Consider the following 21499-nt stretch of genomic DNA (forward strand, 5'->3'; position numbering starts at 1 on the left):
GATTCTGTGTGGACTACCGAGGCTTGAACTCAGTGACTAAAACTGATGCACATCCTATCCCACGGGCGGATGAGCTTATTGACCGGCTGGGAGCTGCTCAATACTTAAGTACCTTTGACCTAACTTCAGGGTACTGGCAGATTTCCCTTACCGAGGAGGCGAAGGAAAGGTCAGCCTTCTCTACACCTGAGGGACACTACCAATTTCGTGTGATGCCCTTTGGGCTCAAGAATGCCCCTGCCACTTTTCAGCGGCTGGTGAACAGGGTCCTTTCGGGAATGGAAGCTTTTTCTGCTGCATACCTGGACGACATTGCTGTCTTCAGTAGCAGCTGGGAGGACCATTTGCAGCACCTGCAAGCTGTTCTTCATGCCCTGCAACAGGCTGGCTTGACCATCAAGGCCAGCAAGTGTCAGATCGGACAGGGGTCGGTGGTGTACCTAGGTCACTTGGTGGGCAGAGGGACGGTGCAGCCCCTCCAGGCAAAGATTGAGGCTATCATCGCCTGGGAGCCCCCCAAGACTCAAACAGAGGTCCGAGCCTTCCTGGGCCTCACTGGATACTACCGTCGCTTCGTGAAGGGGTATGGCACTATCGTGGCCCCCCTCACTGAACTTACTTCCAAGAAGCAACCCCGACGGGTAGTCTGGACAGAGGCTTGCCAGCGAGCCTTCATGACCTTGAAACAAGCATTGTGTTCCGCTCCCATTCTCAAGGCCCCTAATTTTGCTAGAGAATTCATTGTCCAAACAGATGCGTCAGAACATGGCATTGGGGCAGTGTTATCGCAGCTAAATGACGAGGGCTTGGATCAACCCGTGGTCTTCCTGTCCAGAAGGCTACTCCCCAGGGAAAGGAGGTGGAGTACAATTGAGAGAGAAGCCTTTGCGGTGGTCTGGGCTCTGAAGAAGCTGCGACCATACCTGTTTGGTTCGCACTTCCTAGTTCAGACTGACCATCGCCCCCTTCGTTGGCTGATGCAAATGAAGGGGGAGAATCCCAAGTTGCTAAGGTGGTCCATCTCCCTACAGGGAATGGACTTTAGGGTGGAACACCGACCTGGGGCAGACCATGCCAACGCAGACGGTCTATCCAGGTATTTCCGCCTTAGTGATGAGGACTCCCAAGGGGTTGGGTAGTTCTCCCCACTTTCAGCTGGGGGGGACGCGTGTTAGACCTGTCTGCTTCTGGAGAGACTCTAACCATTATTATTTATTTTTGTCCCCCTTAGCCTCCCAGAGTTTCTATTTTTATTTTTACATATGTCCATCAGGAATTTTTTAATGCTGTCAGGGGGCTAGGTGTTCCTTGGCGATGACGCCATTTTTCCCTCATAACCTGTGAGGCCTAGTCAGCCCCCTTGAAAATCTAGGGATCTCCAGAAACCTAAGATGGTGTCCACCAACTGCCATAACGGACACTACTGGAGGACAGGTCCATAGGATAACATTAGGGAACTTTCTAGAATTGACTAGAGACTTCTGCAGGTCTCAGGCCACCCTATATAAGGCCAGTGACCAGCAGCCATTTTGTGCTGACCCCAGAGTAGAGGAGTGAGGCAGTGGTGAGAGGAGGTGGACACACTGAGAGCAGCTAGTTTGTCACTGAGGCTGACAGTTACTTCAGAGGATTGTTCCCCCTTCAGCCTTTGACCGATCCCTCTATCAAGACAACAACTACTGACAAGGAAATCGAGTTACTGGAGGAAGAAGATCCTTTTATCTCAGAGCCCCAGTAAAACCACTCAGAACACCCTTAATTGGGGGTATTCCTGCTTGTCAATACCCAGCGCTGTGCTCACCGGTGTCGTGGAGTAGCTGTAGTGAAGGTGGGCGTCTGTGGCACCTTAGCACCCTGAAGAGCGAGGACGCCGTGTGTGCACATCCTTCCTGTGAAGCCGGAGTGAGAAGTGCCTGAGGAGAAGCAGTGGCGCTGCTCCGATCGGCGTCGGGACCCCGGGGGCACCGGCCGCGTCACACGAAGAGGTAGGCGCTTCCGCGCATGACCAGCGACTGAACGCTTTTGCGAGGCAGGAGGGGCCTAGGATCGAGCAGGCCCAGAAGAGACCGAGCAGCGTCCCTGTGGAGAACAGCGTCCTTCCTGGGAGCAGGTGCGCCGAGGCGGAAGAGGAACGAGCGCTTCCGCGCATGCTCCGCCGAGTAGTGCCAGCGGAAGGAAAGTCATCGCGCCAGCTGAGGAGTGCCGCGTCGGAGCTCCAGGAGGTCGATCCCCTCAGAGGAGGCAGAAGCGCCACAACGGACGACTCGGTAGGGAGCCCTGAGCCGGGAAAGCCTTCCCTGCCTTCCCCCTTCAGCCCGTCGGTTACCGGGCTCCAGCGCGTGTAGAGGAAACACCCGCGACACGCCCCCATCCTCACAAGTAAGCCGGGTAGCGTGGGAACGGGAGGCGGCAGAGCCAGGTGAATGAAGCAGAACAGTGGGGCTACGACCCACGCGAGTGACTTGTCAAGGGGAACCTGACTCGAGGAAAACGAGTTAGTGAACTGAATAACATAGAATAAAACTTATCCGATATCTGACTCAGAAAAGAAAGGTGGAAATGGTGCAGGGAACCACAGGGTTCCTGGGTAAAATCCCCTACAGATTAGTGATAAGTGAAGAAGTAGATTCTCTACCAGCTAGGTGTGCCTGTCAATCAGAGGGAGAGGAACCTTACTAATATTATTGTGTCTTTCCTTTTAGCACATAACTGGTGGGTCATACAGTGAAAATCTACATTCAGGTCTTGCTGTTGAGTTGGGCAGTGCTTAAGTGCTGTGGGGTAAAGTACCTATTAATGAACCTGTAAAAACGTATTGCATTAACAGTCTGCATCTTCTTTTCAGTAGATTTATTGGTGGAGTAATGTGTCATTGTATAATAATGTGAGGTAACCTTATAGAGTGTGAAGCTAATGAGATTCTCTTAACCAACCAAAGAGTTACCCTTATGCTTTACTGTACCATTGACAAAAGAATGTGGTTTATTGTCCTTTTTCCACAGCTGAGGAGTGAAAAGTAATTTCTTAAAGTAAAAGTGGAATGTTTTCTCCTGAAAGAAACTAATGTTGTATCTTGTATAACTTGAATCCAAAGAGACATATTTTTTTTATAAAAGGTAACGGTATTTTTCCAAACAGAGGTGTTGTGTCTTTATTTTAGTGGTTCATCACTGTGTTACTGTGGGTGAGACTTGTAAGTACTTAGCCAACGCCTTGAGTTAGCTGTAGACCACTACTGTGCCAAGCTACCATATGTAGGCTTGGGTAATCTAGGTCCAACAATCGCTAACAACGCTTTTTCACCTTCACTAAAGATTTTGTATTGGGGAATTCGTGGCATTTTAATATTGGCTTTCAATGTTACAACATATGGTGGTATTTCCAAAAGACCCACATCATTAGGACCAGTAGCCCAAAGAATATCAGGAAGAAACGACAATTCTGTCGGAAGTTTATCCCTTGACAAATACATTGGAGAAACCACTTTTCTACCCAGTGTAAGTTGTACTCCCGAAGGAGAACAGTAGAAAGTCGCATACTATCTTTTTAACAGATCTAATCCTAGCAAGTTTTCACCACAACCTGTTGTCAGAATAAGGGGTGCTTCGAATTCACGAGGTCCAATAGAAAGGGACAAAGGGTCAGAAATCTGATTTCTAACTGGGGCGCCAGAAAAACCTACAGAAACGTTCATTTCGCCAGACAAAGGTGCGCCAGGGAGTTTGGAGTGCATAATAGAACTCTTTGTAGCACCAGTATCCAACAGAAAAGGTTCTGACACACCTGATGTAATCACCTCAACATAAGGTCCACTCTGATCTACTGGAACTGAAACAACTCCCTCTTTGTCTATGGCTGTCCTAGCAATCATTACCGTCCATATTCTCATCTTCTGCATAGTAATCATCAGCATAGTACTGAGCCGTCCTACCAGACGCGTTATTCTGCTGATCAAACCTATTCATCGAATTTTGAGGTGGAAGAGACTGTGTGTTCTGGGGGAAATTTCCACGTCCTCTACTTCTAGGCGCTTGCTGAACACCTCTACCTCTTGTGTTTGACACACCATTCGCGCGCTGTAACAGGACAGGGCAACTATACTTAAAATGGCCCTCTTCCTTGCAATATGAACACTGATTGGGACCTACAGGGACACGTGGTTGAGTATACTCGACTCTTTGCGGGTTCCTCTGAAACTGTTGAGGCTGCTGATAGTTATTCTGATAGTTACTCTGAGCACCATTATTTTGACCACCACGTGGCGGATATGCTTGCTGTAACAGAACCTTCGTTTTCAACTCTTTAGTTTTCTTTTCTGCTCTATCTTTCTCGTCTTTGTCTCGATTTTCGTAGTACTGTGCAGTAGCCAATATCTGTGCTGAAGAGGAAACTGCCCAAGAGCTCTCTGAATCCTTCAACTTCTTACACAACTCTGGAAGCAGATTGTGCACGAACTTATCGACGAACAGTCGCTGACCACCTTCTGTGCTCATATCTTGACCACTGTGGTCGACAAAAGTCTCTTCAAACCTGGTGAAGAAATCTGACACCGTTTCATCTTTCTTCTGCTAATCCCAATTTACACGCATCGCAGGCATTATCGTTTTCATATAATCAATGATCCTACCAGGGAGTTCTGCTACTAAAGGCTCAGGTTTAGCACCACCAATTTGTAGGGCATCTGCAGCAGCAATATTAGCCCATGAGTCACCTAATTCCTGATCATGATCTGTATGACGAATCTTTCCCCATAAAGGCTGTGGAACAACATTCCCAAACAACATGTCTATATCTGCTAAATTCATGATGCATGCACCTGCAGTCTGCGACAATTCCTTGTAATACCCTGCAGGATTTTTACGGGGATCAGGCAATGTCTGTTTAAGGGCCAAAACTTCAGCTTGCTTCCAAGGAACATGTACCCACACACGCTGAAAGTGTGGCAGCATAACCGGATTAGCATTTGCGCCACCCTCTCTCCATTGTGGGGGAACTTCTCTCATGGGGTATTGCCTTCCCTTCTTTTTAACAGAAGAATTAGACTCAAACAACGACTTAGAAACACCTTCAGTCCTAAGCGACAACAACGTCGCAACGGCCTTCCTAACATCTGAACCCACAATTGCGCCTTTTGAAAACTCGAACCGTACATGGCTCAACTCGGGCGGATTAGAGTCCAAATCATTGTCCTCTAAATCTTCATACAGGAAAACACACATTTTCTCAAAAACGGATCTCTGCTTCAATGTTTCCCACTGGGTGAAGACATCCATAAAACATTCTAAATCATATTTTTTCGGGTCAGCAACCCATTTATGTGCCAAACAATTCAACGTTTCCTTCTCCCTAGAATCAGGCAGTTGACTACGCAATTGCTTGCGCTCTGTGTCAGGAGTTACACTCGTTGCACCAAAGAGAGGATGCAAAAAGCTAGCGACAGTACTAGCCATTCTCTGACGAACAGAAGGAGAAGTCGATGAAAAGACAAGCGGAAAAGCAGGGTGAGACAAGGCAGAGGCAGTGTCAGGAGAAGTACCAGGAGTGGTAGTCTATAGTAGTCAAAGTTGTGGGAAGTATAGGCAGAGCAGATGTCCAAGTCGGTGGCCCTTGAGGAGGCTGCACCGGAGGAGCAGGAGCCAGCTGAAGAATAGCTGGTGGGTGCTGTGGAGGAGCAGGAGGCAATGCAATCGCAGGTTGCGCAACTAAAGGTTGCGGAGGTGCCGTAGCATTTTGCGCATAAGGGGGTGGCGAACTTAACAAATGCGCCATTAGGGGATCTTTTTCAAGCTCTTTTGCTGCATCTTGCTGAAGAGGCGGCAAAACTGGATAGCATTTATCTATCACCATTTTACGTTGCCTGTGCAAATGCTCACTCATCTGTTCTTCTTCATTGTCTTCAAACTGCATAGCAGCTTGCATTATCGAAATACCCCTTTCTCTCTTAATTTTTCTTCGCTAATTTAATTTCCTTCTGTTTGGCTTCCTTACGCCATAGGCGGAAAGAGTCAAACATCGCCGGCCGGGCTTTCTTCTTAAAAAGTTTAACTTCGAGGTTATCTAAGATTTCCGTGTCAAAGCTACCATATTGGGCCCATTTTAAAACGCCATCTTTTCTGGTGTATTTGATCCACACTTCATTGTATGTGATGGGGCCTACTCCATGTTTCACATACAATTCATAAGTTGGAGTTCCAATCGGAGGAACCGGACACGAGTCCTCCAATTGGGAATCCCTTTTACTACAACCAAGACAAAACAAATTTCCAAGTCTGCTAAGACCAAGCATTTTCGCTCTCTAGTCTAGCTTCAAACTTCAAAGAATTATAGATTACGATATTGCTCGGCCTTTGCCTTTGGCACTTGCAAGTTCCAAACAAAGTGATCCCAAAGGGTATACCCAAACTAAGACCAACTAAGGACTGAGAGACGCTCCACTTATACTTAACTGAGATATCGATGACGTCACCAGAAGACTCGTCTATCGTTTCGCTCTACCAAACTTCAAGGGTCCAAATCAGGGCGATAGCCAGGGCAGCAGTCCTTTGTAGCCGTCGGGAAGCGGGGAACCTCGCAGCAAAGACTTTCGGACCACGTCGACATGCAGGGGTCGATGAAGTGGTTGGCCTTCCTCCAGAATTTTCACACGAAGCTCCTCACGAACCTCTGGCTGGACCGGTACCGCTGGTATTGCCCCACGTTGGGCGCCAACTGAGGTACTGGGTTTTTCAGAACCGGTACCGAACCGGTAACCCAGTGGTGTCAGGGTACACACCCAAAGACCTCGAGTACTTTCCTGATTTAGACCACCGAAACTGAGTCTTCTAGGTGAAGTCAAGGATCGATTTTATTGACTGCAACCAAGTAACAGGCGTCCTAGAAGTACAACAACACGGGATGTATATTCTCAGGAGACTGCTCAATCTTTCAAAGCCAGGCTTCTCTTCTTATACAAAATATTGTGCTTCAGGCAAACATTCTCCACATTTTAGTATACTATTCACATGTGCCACTACAAAGAAAAAGCAGAGTCATGATGACAAGCCCACATTTCAGTTTGTCCAGCCCACAACAAATTACCCGGCAAGGCCCAACATTTTCATCAGATATCGGTGGACCCCGAATAAAAACGGGCACCTCCTCATCATAAAGCAAGTGAGAGAAAAGAGCAGGGACAGGTGTGAGCAAGATTAGGCAGGGTGTGTGTGCGATGAAAAGGGTTTATGGCATGTTGTGCCTTGATGCTATCTCGTTCGGCCACTGGGAGAGGAACTGACCAAACAGGTTCGGCCTGGGGCAATGGTTTCAGCTTGCCCAGGTCAGAGAAAAGTCAATTAAGGTGTACGTGTCCTTTGGAATCGAATTTAGCTGGATTATAAGCCTATGTGAGGGCAACCCACAAAATGGCTGCTGTACACAAAATGAAAGCCAAGGGTTCAGGCGAAAATGGCGATTTCGAGGTGAAATCGTCACTCGAATAAGACTAAAATGCTTGTACATAGTGTACTAGCCATTCTCGGTCTTTTGATATAAAAATCGTCATGCTACGATGAAGTTTTATTCACGAGTCCAGAATTTTCAGAACTACAAAGAGGAGGTGATCCATCGGAGGGCGTCTCTGTGAATTTCGATGTGGTGAAGCCTCTTTATGAGGGTGTAATGGTATAACGTGTCAAATGCTGGTGAGAGATCAAGGAGGATCAGGGCTGCTGTTTCTCCCCGGTCGAGGAGAGTTCTGATGTCGTTAGTGGCAGTGATCAGTGCGGTTTCTGTGTGGTGGTTGGTGCGGAATCCGGATTGGCGGGGTGTCCAGAAGATTGAGAAGGTGTTTGACTTCTGCGTGTATCCAGTAATTGGGGAAGGTCGCTTTGGTGATGAATGAGCTGAAAATGGTGGTGAGCAAATTGCTTGTCATCTTGCTCCCAAGGTTGAAGGTGTGGTGAGGACAGAAAATCGTGGGTGCTTCTGAGTTCCTGGAGTTCCTCATGGCCATGGTGTCTTGTGTGATAAGCTGGTCCCAGGTAGTAAGCAGGTGGTCGTGGTTTGGGTATGTCGGCTGTGGTGGACTTAGAGCTGAAGTTTTGTTAGATGGTGGGGATCTTGTCATGGAGGATTCCGCCAGGGTGTCGCAGAGTTGCTATGAAGGGGTGATGATGTTTTCGGTGGCACATAGATACGATGATTTTGTGTCTGCCTTTATGTGTAAAAATGGGAAAATGTGAGCCTTGCTTATAATCCGTAAAAGAAAAAATATTCCTGTTGACCCTTTAAGAATACATTTTATTTGGGCTATTTAATCTTAACAGAAATGTTTTGTTGTTAAGTTAGTTTATGTTGATAAAGTGCACATTCACCGAAAGGTTTCATTGCTCTATATAGTTAAAAGAAGTTCAGGTAACCAGGGAAGTATTGTCTGCAGTACCCTTATCTGAACAGCCTGTTTTCTTTAGTATATTTTGAAGATCAGCAAACCCGGTTCCGTAAATACATGGCAGACATAAAACAAGTTGAAATTTAACTTCTTATAGGCATCTTTTCTTTGTTTTAGTAATATGGTTTGGACGTACTCCTATGTTCGGTGTATGTAAACTTGAAACTCAAAAAGGACCATGATGGAAACACCAGCTCGTTAGAGTGCAGAACTGGTTGTTTTGGATCCTTCTATTTTACAGGATCCTGGGATTAAGTGCATCATAATATTCAGTCACTGCAGTCAGCGTGTAAAGTGCTCTGACTTTTTGACCAGTCGTTAACAAAACAGTCTGGGCGACTCACAACATATAGGTGCTACTGTCCCAAAAGTATTTTCTTAGTGTTAAATGCTGTCTGTTCTCTGCAGCACGCTCATTGTTCACTGCCACAGCTCCAGACTTAATTTATGTGGACCTATGACTTTGTCTTTTATGATGTTTATCTGTTTCTTCCTGATACATGCCTATGCTGCTCCAAATTGTCGACCACATCACCTTTCCACCAATATCTGATGGCACACAATCTTCTATACACGGAAACGCTCTTGCCACATATTCTGCATTCTATATTCTACTGTTCCATTTTGCTGACATTGTACAGGCAATTTATATCCTCTTAGTTAGACAGTTCAAACTGATCTCTTGGACTACTGCCTCTCTGATGTGGGTCCGTAAGAGCAGGGCGCAGTTTGTGGTTATAGTGTTTAAAGTTGTATTAGGTTCGGAGTTGCCACCTTGGTATTGACTTTATTGTGTTGCATTTGCAAAGCAGGTTTGAGTCTCAGTGGCCGCCCCAGGAGTTGATGGGTGTTCACACATGAAATAATGGAACTAGTAGTATGTTAGGGTAGGGTAGGGTAGGTGCAAGGGGTTCAGATCATCACCACTGTCTTATTGACCATGAAAGGGTATTTTACTGCTGTGCTTTGTTCTTGATATAGTGCAGTTGTTTGATCCAGTTTCTCCTCCAGGATGTGTTGCTCTTAAGATTCTAATCACTTTCTGGTTAGGCTTAACGCCCAGCCCCACCAATTATCAACTACATTCTCAAGCCATGGCCGGCCCTCTCAAGTACTTATGCTGCCGGGGACTTGCCACTTCTCTGTTTGTTCCACTAGGTCTATCGCTTTTAGCATACTGGTGGACCAGATTTGCGTACTCCTTCTGCCTATTCCCTATTCCCTACTACTCTGGTCCTCCTCTGGTCTCCTTGCCTTTGCACTGCTCCTCTTCTCTGCTCTGTTCTCATCTCTGGTCATATATCCTATGCTCTACTCCGAACCAGTGTCCTTGTCTCCACAGTGGTATTCTCATACATCATTAGCATAATTACTGAGACCATATCAGACTCCTTCTTTGGTTCCTTAAGTGTATCCTGATAATCAGGCCATTCGTTTACAGCAGAAGCTTGTTCCAGTAAAGCCTATAGCTGCTAACTAAGGTCTCTTTCCACTAGACATATGTAATATGCTCCCTTTGTCATTCTTTAAATGTACCTTCCGATCAGTCTTAGACAAAACGTTTGGGCCAGTGCAGTCAATCGCCACATCCCTATATTTGTTTTTTTGACGGGGAGCACTCCCTATTAATATATATTAAGGTCAAATAGACTCTTCATACTCTCAGGTTCTTTTTTAAACCTTTTTATTAGTTATGTATCCAACCAAGTATTAAGTAGTTTCTATGCACTGTTCAGAAGTGGATCAACGCAAAGTGCGCCTTTGGTGACACATTTAGAGTAAGTCTACCACACTGTCTTAAGTCGATATTCTTTTATATTACAGAACTATTAGAGGGATAGATCATCATAAATCTCCATATAAACTGTTTATTTTACTCCTGTAACCATGAAGTTCTCTCTGGGCATGGTGTACTAAAACATTTTACAGTCACAAACCCTGTAATTCATAAAATCATAGGGTTTGCAACCACAAATTATTTTTTTACTGAACACCTTTTGGAAATCTAGAAAACTCTTTCAGAATTACAAAAGGTGTTTCACAACTTCTTCTAAATCACAATTAGGAAGAGGCATGAAAGAAGTGTTACCTCATTGTGATTTGGTATGAAATGTATCATTGATTTGTAATGTCACTCTCAAACTAATAAAGTGGTACTAGCTCCTCTAAGGAGGGGGAATAGATTTGCAAAGAGCAAGCTGTCCTTGTTAGATAGCTTACCCTTTGGGGATTATATAGAGTGTCAAACACTACTGCCTGCTTCCCCAAAAGCTTCCCAAATGAGAACCTTTTTTACTTTATTTCACAGTGGTCGTGGACCCTTTAAGGAATATGGCCTGTTTAGAAACTGTGTGTTTTTTGTTTTTGTTTTTTATTTGAGAATGCAAACATAGGGATGGTGGGCTTCTGTACCTTGCAGGCCCAATCCTTAGGTTTGTCGCCAATCATAAAGGGTTGGAAATAGCCACCTGCCAAATTAATGTTTATTAGGCATGGCAGTTTTTTGTAGTGACCATTTAGTGCATATATTCTGCATCACAAAAAAAAAAACTGGTTGCAAAAACGTTCGTGAACAAATTATTGCCACTTTTTCAATCAGTCTTTTCGTAGATTGGGCCTTTACCTCCTAAGCAGAGTAGAGGATTGTGATTCTGCGTCTATTCTGGTCATCATTCTTTGGTGGTCACCCATAGATTAATTTGCGTTAAAATTGGCTAGTCTCATCACCCTTCTGCCGGAGCTTAAGTGGGCCTTAAACGTTGCGCCTTTGGTCACCCGGATGAAGTCCGACCTCAGGAGGTGCCCGGTCCTCCCCATTAACCCCCTGGGCAGAAGTGCGCTCTTCAAAATAATGATTCTCCCCCGCTTCCTCTATATCTTGCAGGACATCCCCGCCCACCTCCCGGGGAGTTGGTTCCGGGAATTAGACGGCGTCCTCACCCGCTTTCTCTGGGGAGGAGGGAGGCCGCGCATATCCCAGGCGCACTGTCGTATCCCGCCCTTCGATGGAGGTATGGGAGTGACTACTCTCCACCTCTACTACCTCGCCACAAGACTTATCGTGATCCACGATTGGTTTGCGGGCGGCTGGTCCGACCCGGCATACCGTGTTGAGCTTGCCATGGTAGATTTTGCCCAGATTCAGTCCTTCTTATACGGTAGCCTAGTGCCGCAGGCCCTACCCCCGGTCACGAGAACGCTGCTCATGGCCTGGCGCACAGCTTTGCGCCATGTGCAATGGAACCGCACGTACACTCGACAGACACCGCTCTGGTGCGGAACCTGGCTGGGCGAGGTCTCGTCCCTGCAGGGGTTCCGCCGTTGGGATCTCGTGGGAATCTCGTTGCTTAGAGACGTATGAGTGGAGGATCACATTAGTTCCTTCGCCGAACTGCAGCAACGACATGCACTCCATCGTTCCCAATTCTATAAATATTTGCAACTCAGACACGCCCTTCACGCACACATCCCTTCCCCTGCCACTCTTCCAGAGTTCAACCCGCTTGAGGCCCACGTCCTCCAAGCTGCGCCTGGTACAACTATATTATTTGCATACAGCCTACCTCACTCCACTGCGCCTTTTTCGGGCCTGCATGAGGCCATCCCCAGCCTGCATGCGCTGCGACACCGCGCCAGCGGATTTCTACCACATGGTATGGCGATGCCCAGCTTTGGAGCCGTTCTGGAGGGGGATTGAACGGGAACTTATGCACGCCCTGGGATGGGAGGTTCCCCACGACCCAAGACGTATGCTCCTGGGGGTGTTCGACATCCTAGACGGCTCCAGGGCAGATAAGCGCTTTCTGGGGACGGCCGTGGCAGTGGCGAAATGAGGCATTGCAGCGCTCTGGTCCCAAGCTAGGGCACCGACGGTGCAAAAGTGGCGGAAGGGAGTGGACTGGTGTGGGCTGCAGGAAGAATGCCTTTGAGGCCAGGGGCTGTCCGGAGTTATTCGGGAAAGTGTGGGGTAAATGGTTCAACTTGTTGCCACCGTGATGATCTGTTTATTTTTGTCTCCCTGTATTGCACTCTCAATCTGCAGTGCCCGATTTGACCAGGTATCCCATGTCTTATTGACTGCGATTAACTATATGTACACTCCAATGGTGTTTGACTTGCTGCCAATTAATTTCTTGAGTTCTGGAAAATTCCATAAAATTGATTATCAAAAAATAAATTGGCTAGTCTCGGTTTAAATTCTTTTTCAAGATTTTCAAAATTCATCTGTCACTAATCTTTGTACACTTTGCTCCATACAGAACACTACAATGCTAAAGTTTCATTGTGATAATCGTGGAGCATAAGTAATTAAGCATTTTGTATTCTGAGAATATCCCAACCTCTAGGTAATGGGAAGGTAAACATGTTAAACTTACCCTACTCTGCACATTTTTCCAGATACTTTGATAATTGTTAGGTAGTTTAGCTCATCTGTCCTGTAAGCGTCATATATGCCAAGAGATACCACAACAGATCTAAATCAAAACCGCCTGTATTCTCCTTGTACCTCTCAACAGTATGCTGAATTTGGGCTGTGCGATAATGCCTAGATCGCAGTCCAAATATGTAGAATATTATATGAACAAACACATGAATATTTTTAAGTACCTTTTGGAAGAGAAGGTAAAATAATGGAAATAGTGAAAAATCAATGATTGTTTCATAGACCAGTGCAAGAAATAAATAAAAAGAAAAGTATGTAAACGGAGCTCAAACTTTATCATCTGGGGGGTCTGTTGCAATACGCTGCACTGTGGTGCGAAAGGGGCTTCAACAGAAAAAAAAAACCTCCTATCGGACTGCGTCGTGTTGGCTGATCTCCTTAGGTTGCTTATGTGTGGTCGTGCTCTTCCAGCAGGTACGCCACTTTAAGTCACACAGGTGGCGTCGGCATGCAATGAGCCGTCAAACAGGCGATACATCAGGCGCCCTATGTAAAGCTCCTTCCAGTTTGGTGGCTATTCCCGATTTCGGACATCACATGGAACTGTTCAATACTTTGCGCTTTTTAAGGATGCTGTGCTGTGTTAAATGCACAGAGTAATGCATGTGAATGCAGATATTATGATCCGCCATTGCCTATTGGTGCTATTTCCTTTTCCTAAGAAGGAAAATAAATGCAGTAGAAATTTGCCCCGCTGGGGTAAGTATTACCCCGAAGGTTCATAGCTATACATTGGGCGAGCCCTACCCCTCCGACATGGACCAAATGTCTATCTGATCTCCTAGAGTGGACAGGGGCTTAGGAATGTAGACTCCGAATAGTCCATACAGACAACGATGCAGAGCTGGACCTTGAGATGTGGGGTAGTATGATTACTAAACTAGACGACCATGACATTGATGGGGAAGATGGTTTCTGATGACCGTTGGAGGGAGGATCCACCACCGATCTGCCATGCTGCTGCTGCCCAACCAGGCGCTGACTGGTTTATGGGACTCATTGACACACCCTCACCCAGATGAACCACGTGGGAGACGCCCGAGTCCATTGCCCATGAGGAGAGACACCTCCGAAAAGTTTGTATGTTCAACATCTAAGTGGTTTGGTGTGACTTCCGCCCTTCTTTCCACGGTCACGCCTATCTCTTGGTTCTTCTCCCTTCCCTCAGCCTCTTTATCCACATATAGGAAATGTAAAGGCCTTTCATTGTTGGTGTTCTTTCACCTGCACCTAATGCGGGCGCACGGTGCTGCTGGAGTTATATTATTTCTTCTTCTATGTTTCTTTTTATTTATTTGATTTACGGTCATGGACTGATTATGGCATGTTGACCCCTGCTCACGTGTATTACATCCTTGTATGCCAGTAAACTATATGACCTATGTTATTTTGAATACCTCCATAAACAAATGTTTAAAAAGAGTTAAAAAGAAATAGTAAAGTATTTCAACTGCACACTTGTATTAATTTATATACATTTCACAGTTCATGGATGTTTATAAAATGCTGTTGAAATATGTTGGGTCATTGTCCCCTTTGCAGCACTTCCCTCCTGAACTGCATTTGGGAGTCCTAACGTAAAGATTATAGTTACCCTATCCATCTTCATCCTACACATCTCTCAGCAGCCTTGATATGTCCTGATACTTAGCATGCCTAATAGTAAACGGCACGCTTCTAAAATTGACTTATAGGAGAGGATAGCAGTCACTAGGTGACTGAATAATTTGGGCTGTGTAGCTTCCCTGTATATATTTACTAATTAAGTGCTGACATCTCAACCCAGCCTGCAATCGAGATCAGCCAATGGGCTTATTAATGAGTATCTTACCCAGTGCCTTGAATGTTGCTTGTCTGTGTTGATGGCTACAACTGTGGCAACTCCTCCTTGGGCCGATCTCCCTGATTGACTCGATAGTTAAGGTTGTGGGAGGAGTGGCCCTGAATAGATTTTCATCATGGGCCGAGGAGAATGGTATTTCAGCTATCCAATATGGGTTTCGCCCGGGCCATTCCACACTAGCACAATGTTTAAACTTATACTTGATACTGGGGAAATACACAATGGCACGACAGGGAACCATCTACATGGCGTTCATGGATCGCTCCTCCGCGTTCGATTGCGTAAACCTGGGGAAACTATGGGATCTAATGGGCGCCATGGGGGTGGAGCTTGCGTTGGTCACGTTTTTAAGGGACCTCCATAGGGATACCAGGGCAAACATCAGATACTCACAAGATCTTAGGGTATCGAGAGACTTCCCTATCGAGAGAGGCGTGCGGCAGGGCTGCATCCTGGCCCCTTTTCTTTTCTTTTTAATTTATACATTAACGAGTTGGATTCGTTTCTGGTAAAAACGGGCGCTGATTTTCCTTCTGTTGGGCGCAGGGGCTTGCCCGTCTTGCTATATGCAGATGATACTGTCCTTTTGGCAAGAACCCCTAAGGGCCTGCAGACTCTATTGAATGCCTTTCATGGTTTCATGGCCGATCGAAACCTCGCCATTAATAACACCAAATCATTTATCATGCAGATAGGAGTGCGCCCGAAGAAACAGTACCCATTTAAGGTTAATGATGAGAAGGTACCCCTAGCCCCGACCTTCTCCTAGCTGGGTGTCTTGTTTGACAATCCGTTAAACTGGGCCCTGTTGGTACAACGGAAAAGAGGAGAAATAATACGGGCCAATGCAGCTATATTCAATTTTGCGACTAAAATGGGCAAACGCCCGGTAGCTGCACTATTGAAGATGTACCAGGCAAAGAGTGTGGCACTGGGCAGCTATGGGGCTATGTATCAATTAAATGCATCGAGGTGGCCGAGAATAATTTCCTTCAGCAACTACTGGGAGTACCAAAGGGAACAGCCATCCTAATAGCCCATGAGGAAACCGGAACACCTTTTATTGGCGACACAATAGCTCTACGGCCTTTACTGTTTTGGCTCAAGTGTTGGCTGAATAAAGACCTGGTCCGCAACCATCAGCTACTAAGGGAAGTGCTTTCCCAAGATCATGTGCTTAATATTCCTTGGTTTAAATACCTATAAAAATGCTTCACTGAGTTGGGGCGTCCGGACCTGTTTTTTAACCCAAGCACGATTGTAAAGGCTGATGTAGAGCTTGTTAAAAGAACTTTCTCTTTGAGAAAAAAATTGGAATGAGAAGAGGCAGATCTAATAAAACCAAACATACGCAAATTTGTTATACTTAAAACTACCCCTTCAATGGAGCCATATCTATCGTGGCCTATAACAAGTCACGAGCGGTTCTTACTAACAAGGTTCCGGCTGGATTACTATCTTTTACTATTAGCCGTTCCTAGGGGGTCTCACAGAGGTCAAGTGTTACCCTCCTGCGGCTGCGACAATCTGTCTCCGCAGGATGTGGTACACTTTTTATTTATTTGCCCTTTCTATGACGTTCCTCGCAGGTTCTTCTTGAAGCCCACATTGAACAGATAACATTTTAAACAGGTCCGCCCGGCTCTGTGCTATTTACAAATGGTAAAGCCTGAAAGCACTTTATATCTGGTTGGATTTCTTAAATCGGCTTTAAAATCCAGAAATAGGCGAGAAGAGAGTTGATCTGTTTCTATCTGTATTTTAACATTGTATTTTATACTTCTGTATATGAAATGAACTGTAGAAAATCTTTGGGGGTTATGTTTAAGATATCTATTTTTAACAAAGTTTTATGCTTATATTGTAACAATGCTTTTATGGTTTTTAATTTCAAATTTGTTTTATTGGTTTCAGTGACAACAATATACAAAACATTGCATGAGATCCGTGTCAGGCGCATGCAGCAAACAGGCAAGGAGTTATGCGGCGTACAGCAGTCCCTTATGTAATTGCCTGTATGCAGTGAATCCGTTATGCTGTGCAGGGAGTTAAGACACTCCAATCGGCCTGAAAAGAAAGTCATGGTAAGAAAACCCCCCCCACGGTAGTTCCCTCCCCCCCAACTCCCTTTCCTGCTCTCACCCCACCCAGTGTGCCGAACCAAAGGGACATACGTCATAGGTCTGAGTTGTTCGACATCCTCAGTCAGGCGAGTTGCAGGGGCCTTCGCGGTTTCAGTGAGTCGCAGGATGCGCAGGTACTTGGGGCACGTGATCTCATTGAATTCTTTGGACAAAATGGGAGAGTAACAGAAGCCACACTTTCTGATTGGCGGCAGTGGAGTGTGTGAGTGTGGCGTGAATGCGCTCCATGCCCAGAACAAACCAAATTTTATGTAGCCAACCTGTATGTGAGGGTTTGGTGGTGGAGCCCCATAAGGACAGAACGTGTTGTGTGGCGGCTTGCATGGCGACCCCCATCTGACGGCCCCTCTGGGATTTTAAGGGAAAAGTGAGTGCATTGGGCAGGCCCAGGAGGGTGTACGCCAGGAACCTAGGTATTTCTGTGTTGAATGTGGAGTCCATCTCGTCTAAGACAGATTTCCAGTAGTCCTGGACTTCACGACAATCCCAGAGGAGGTGTTAGGGTGCCCCGTTCCCCGCATTCCCTCCAGCACAACGCGCTTCTTGCGGGGTTACCCTTGTTGAGCCGGGCCGGTGTGAGATGCCAATATATGGCCAGTTTTGTCGCCGCTTCCCTAGAGGCCGTGTTGCGTGTGGTGTGGGCAGCTCTATAGTATATAGATCGCCATTCCTGGGGTGATAAGGCCCTCCCCAGTTCTTCCTCCCATCTCTTTTGGCCCGCTGGTTTGCCTTGGGGGGGGGGGGGGGACGACGACGGAGTGAGCATCTTGTAGAGGTCAGCTATGAGGTGTTTGTCAGAGTCTTTCGTCACCAGCCACTTCTCAAAGGCAGTCATGGGTCTGCCGACCAAAGGTGCGACTTCCGCATGGGTGAGCCAGTGATGAAGCTGAAAGTATTGAAATAAGTGGGGGGGAGATGACACCGTAGCCCTGTGTAATGTCCATGAGGGTGAGAAAGCCTGTCAGGTCGAAAAAGATGGCCGGCTGAGAAGTTGCTGAAGTGGCGCCACTGTGGGAAGGCCCCGGGGTCGATGCCCGGCGGGAACTCCGGGTTGTCCAGGACAGGCGTTAGAGGGGATGGGAAAGTGGTGAGTCCTCTCCTGGCCGCCACCGTGTTCCAGACCTACAGGACAGTGCGGGTAATAGGAGACTTCAAAAGATAGCTTGGCCGATGTTGTCTAAGAAGAAACGGGACCTTCCAAAGAGAGGTGACTGCCATGGCTCTGTCTTGGAACAGCTGGCGCTTTTCGGAGTCTGGCCTGAACCACTCCACCAGGTAGCGGAGCTGCGCCGCCTGAAAATATTGCAAGAGATTAGGGATGCCCAGACCCCACTCATCAGGGTTTCTGTATGCTAGGTGTCTGTGTATGCGCGCTCATTTGCCCCCCCCCCCCCCCCCCCCCCCCCCCCAGATGAAGTGGTGGATATCGGACTGCAGAGCCTGAATGGTGCCTGCAGGGGAAATACCGGGAGAGTCTGAAAAAGGTATAGGATTTTAGGCAAGATCGTCATCATAATCGCTGCGACCCGGCCCAGTAGGGGAAAGGGGTTGTTTGGTCCAGCATGCAAGGTCGGATTAGATCCGAGAGGCCAAAGTCGTGTAATTGAGGGTTAGCGTTGAGGTCGTGGAGGCCGTGAGGGTGACGCCTAGGTAGGGGAGCTGTGACGTTGACTGAATTCTCCCGTCGTGCACAGGCGGAGTAGCGTGCGCTTGGACATTCCTGCCTAATGGTACTATGAGGGATTTTCCTCTATTGATTTTGGATACGGCTCCAAAGGCCTCCAGTTCTGTCAGAAAGGCAGGGACAGAGCGGGCCGGACTCTCTAGAGCAGCAATGATGTAGTCTGCGTATAAACCTATTGTGTGGGGTTCCCGACCAAAGGTCATTCCGTGTATATTGGGGTTGTCCTGGATTTTTTGCGCTAGAGGTTCTACGTAGAGGGCAAAGAGGAGGGGCGAAAGGGGGCACCCCTGCCTCGTGCCTCGCTGAATCTCAAAGGGGCCAGATCGTAGACCTCCTATGCGGACACGGGCCTGTGGGCCGTGGTAACAACTCGCAATCCAGGCCTGGAAGCGGTCTCCCACCCGGTAGCGCTGCAGGTAGAACCAGTCTACACGGTCAAACGCTTTCTCCGCGTCTATAGCCAGTAATACGTAATCAGAGTTCTGGTAGTGGGCCTTATCAATGAGGTGTAGAATGCGTTTAGTGTTATCGCTGCATTGGCGATTAGGGACAAAGCCGGATTGGTCCGGCTCTAGAATGCCCGGCAGGCATGGGCCCAGGCGCGCGGCCAGGATCCCTGTGAGGATCTTCAGATCGAGGTTGAGCAGGGATATGGGGCGAAACGCGGAGCAGCTCGTGTTTTTTTTGCCAGGTTTAGGCAACACAATGATCTCGGCCGCTAGCATGTCTGGGGGCATGGAGCTCGGCCCCTCGAAAGAATTGAAAAGTCGGGTGAGGATTGGGGCTAGTAAGTGGCTAAAGGTTTTATAGAACCCGGATGAGAAGCCGTCCGGTCCCGGGGACTTAAGAGGGCGTAAGCGCGTGATGGCAGCTAAGACTTCGTCTAGGCGGATGGGGGCATCAAGGGAGTCCGCGGTGGCTTGTGACAGCTCTGTGATCTTCGCGGTCTCGAGATATTTATCAACCTCTTCCGGCGAGACAGAGTCCGTCCCGTACAAGGTGGCATAAAATGTCCTAAATGCTTCCGCAATGTGGGACTCGCCGGAGATGTTCTGGCCAGAGTCGTCGGTCAGAGTAGAAATCTGGGATCGCTGGGTTTTCGCTCCCAGGGCACTGGCGAGCAAGCGGCTTGTTTTGTTACCCCCGACATAGTACGAGTGGCGAAGGCGCAGGGCAGCGAATTCAGCCCGGTCAGTGTCCAGGCTGGCCAGCTGAGCCCTGGCGGATTTCAGTTGCCTCCAAACTCGTGGGGCGCCGGTACGGCTGTGGACCCTCGAGTTCAGAGACCTGAGCCGTGAGCTCGCTCCTCTTTTCTTTGCGGTCATTGGCTTCTGCTGCCGCGATGGCTATGAGTTCGCCTCTGGCCACCGCTTTCAAGGCCCCCCACAGGGCAGTCACATGAGTTCCAGTGATATCATTAGTGGCTAGATAGTCGGTGAGGCGTGCGTGCAACTGTGTGGTGACCTCTGGTCGGTGTAGTAGGGTCTCGCGCAGTCGCCATGAGCCGGGCGGGCGGGCGGACCTAGGGACCTGTAGGGTTAGCTCCACAGCGTCATGGTCAGAGAGTGCAGCTGGTGTGATGGATATATCTTTAAGGATGGGGAGCCGTGCCGAGGAACCCAAGAAGTGGTCCAGTCTGGCGTAAGTGTGGTGAACGTGGGAGTAGAATGTGTATTGAGATGCGGTGGGGTGAGAGGACCTCCACATGTCCACCAAGCCCTCGTCTTGTAGCCAGATTTTACCAGCGGGCGTTATGGCACCTGTGTCCCCGTACCGGTGACCTGATCTGTCCACGTGTGAATCCATCACCATGTTGAGATCCCCCCCGATTAACAGAGGCGAGTTAAGGGACTGAAGAGACTCGGAGGCCGCTTGTTTCAAGAAGGGTTCCTGACCGGAATTCGGTGCGTATAGTGAGGCAATGGTGAAGCGCTGTCCCCCCACCAGGAAGGTGTGTGCCAGTAACCTACCCTTAATCTCTCCTACCTTGTCTCCCACAACGCCACAGAAGCCACTTGAGACTAGAATAGCCACCGCTGCTTTCTTCGTTGGCAGCGAGGAGAAGAACTGCTGAGGGAAGGCGCGTGAGCGCATCCTATGCCAATCTTTAGGTAAGAGGTGTTTCTTGCAATAAGCATATGTCGACCCCGGAGTTCTCTAAGTATGAGATCACGGCCCTGCGTTTGATCGGGTTGTTTAAGCCCTTGACATTAAGGGTGAGTACTTTCAAACTGGACTCCATGATGGGAGAGCACAAAGATCTTGATGTATGCGAGGCCTAGGCACCTGGTGTGGCCCATGATGAGGCGAAGGGCGAGGCAGCCCCGGACAACTCCTTGGCACACTGGGTCCCTCCCGCATCCCCAATCCCAATCCTGCAAATTCCCCACAGCTTCCCTGTGGGTCGTGCTTAGCATTAATCGTAGTTGGCAAATGAAAGACATAGCTAACCTGACATTGACAATACTCCCTTGGCACACTGGTTCCCACCCTCGATCCCTCCCACGGTCCCCAAACACCCCGCAAACGATCCAACTGTCAAACTTCATACTCGGGTTCGGAATCCAGTATTCCAGAGCTGAATAACTATCCCCTCCCTCCCCTCTCCCACCCCCAAATCCCCAAACCAAGAGAAAACATAGTCCCAGTCCTGGTGGTCCACACAGGGCCGTGGTAGTGTTACTTGTACGGGTCATATCCGATGGCGGCCTCTCTGGCCCCCCGCCCGCCTGCCCCCCCCCCCACCGCACGGGCAGAGTATGTGCTATAGGTAATCTCCCTAGCAAAGGTTCAGATTACTCAGAGGGAGAGGTCTCCTTGGCTACCTCTGCCACCGCCGTTGCTCGTTCCTGCGTGATGACAGAGGCGTCCGGTTTCAGGCGATGCGATGGGGATTGTCTATGGCGCACCGTCTGCCATCCCCCTCTGGACGGTCCTTGCGATTATCTCGTTGTGG

At 48.0% G+C, this 21499-nt stretch overlaps 1 protein-coding gene across 6 annotated transcripts in view; it reads left to right on the forward strand.

The window, feature by feature from the left end:
• The window catches only part of PRDM10 (PR/SET domain 10), a 1331210-nt gene that overhangs the window by 53248 nt on the left and 1256463 nt on the right, over window positions 1–21499 (forward strand). For 5 of the 6 annotated variants that reach the window (XM_078681965.1, XM_078681964.1, XM_078681969.1 and 2 more), the window contains one exon: window positions 16630–16799. The exons of the other annotated variant lie outside the window; for it this stretch is intronic. The gene's annotated coding sequence lies outside the window, so the exon portion shown is untranslated. The remainder of the gene's footprint in view (window positions 1–16629; window positions 16800–21499) is intronic. 6 annotated transcript variants of the gene reach the window in all.

Source organism: Lissotriton helveticus, chromosome 3_1 (genome assembly GCF_964261635.1).
Source record: "Lissotriton helveticus chromosome 3_1, aLisHel1.1, whole genome shotgun sequence".
In the NCBI taxonomy this organism is placed as follows: Eukaryota; Metazoa; Chordata; class Amphibia; order Caudata; family Salamandridae; genus Lissotriton; species Lissotriton helveticus.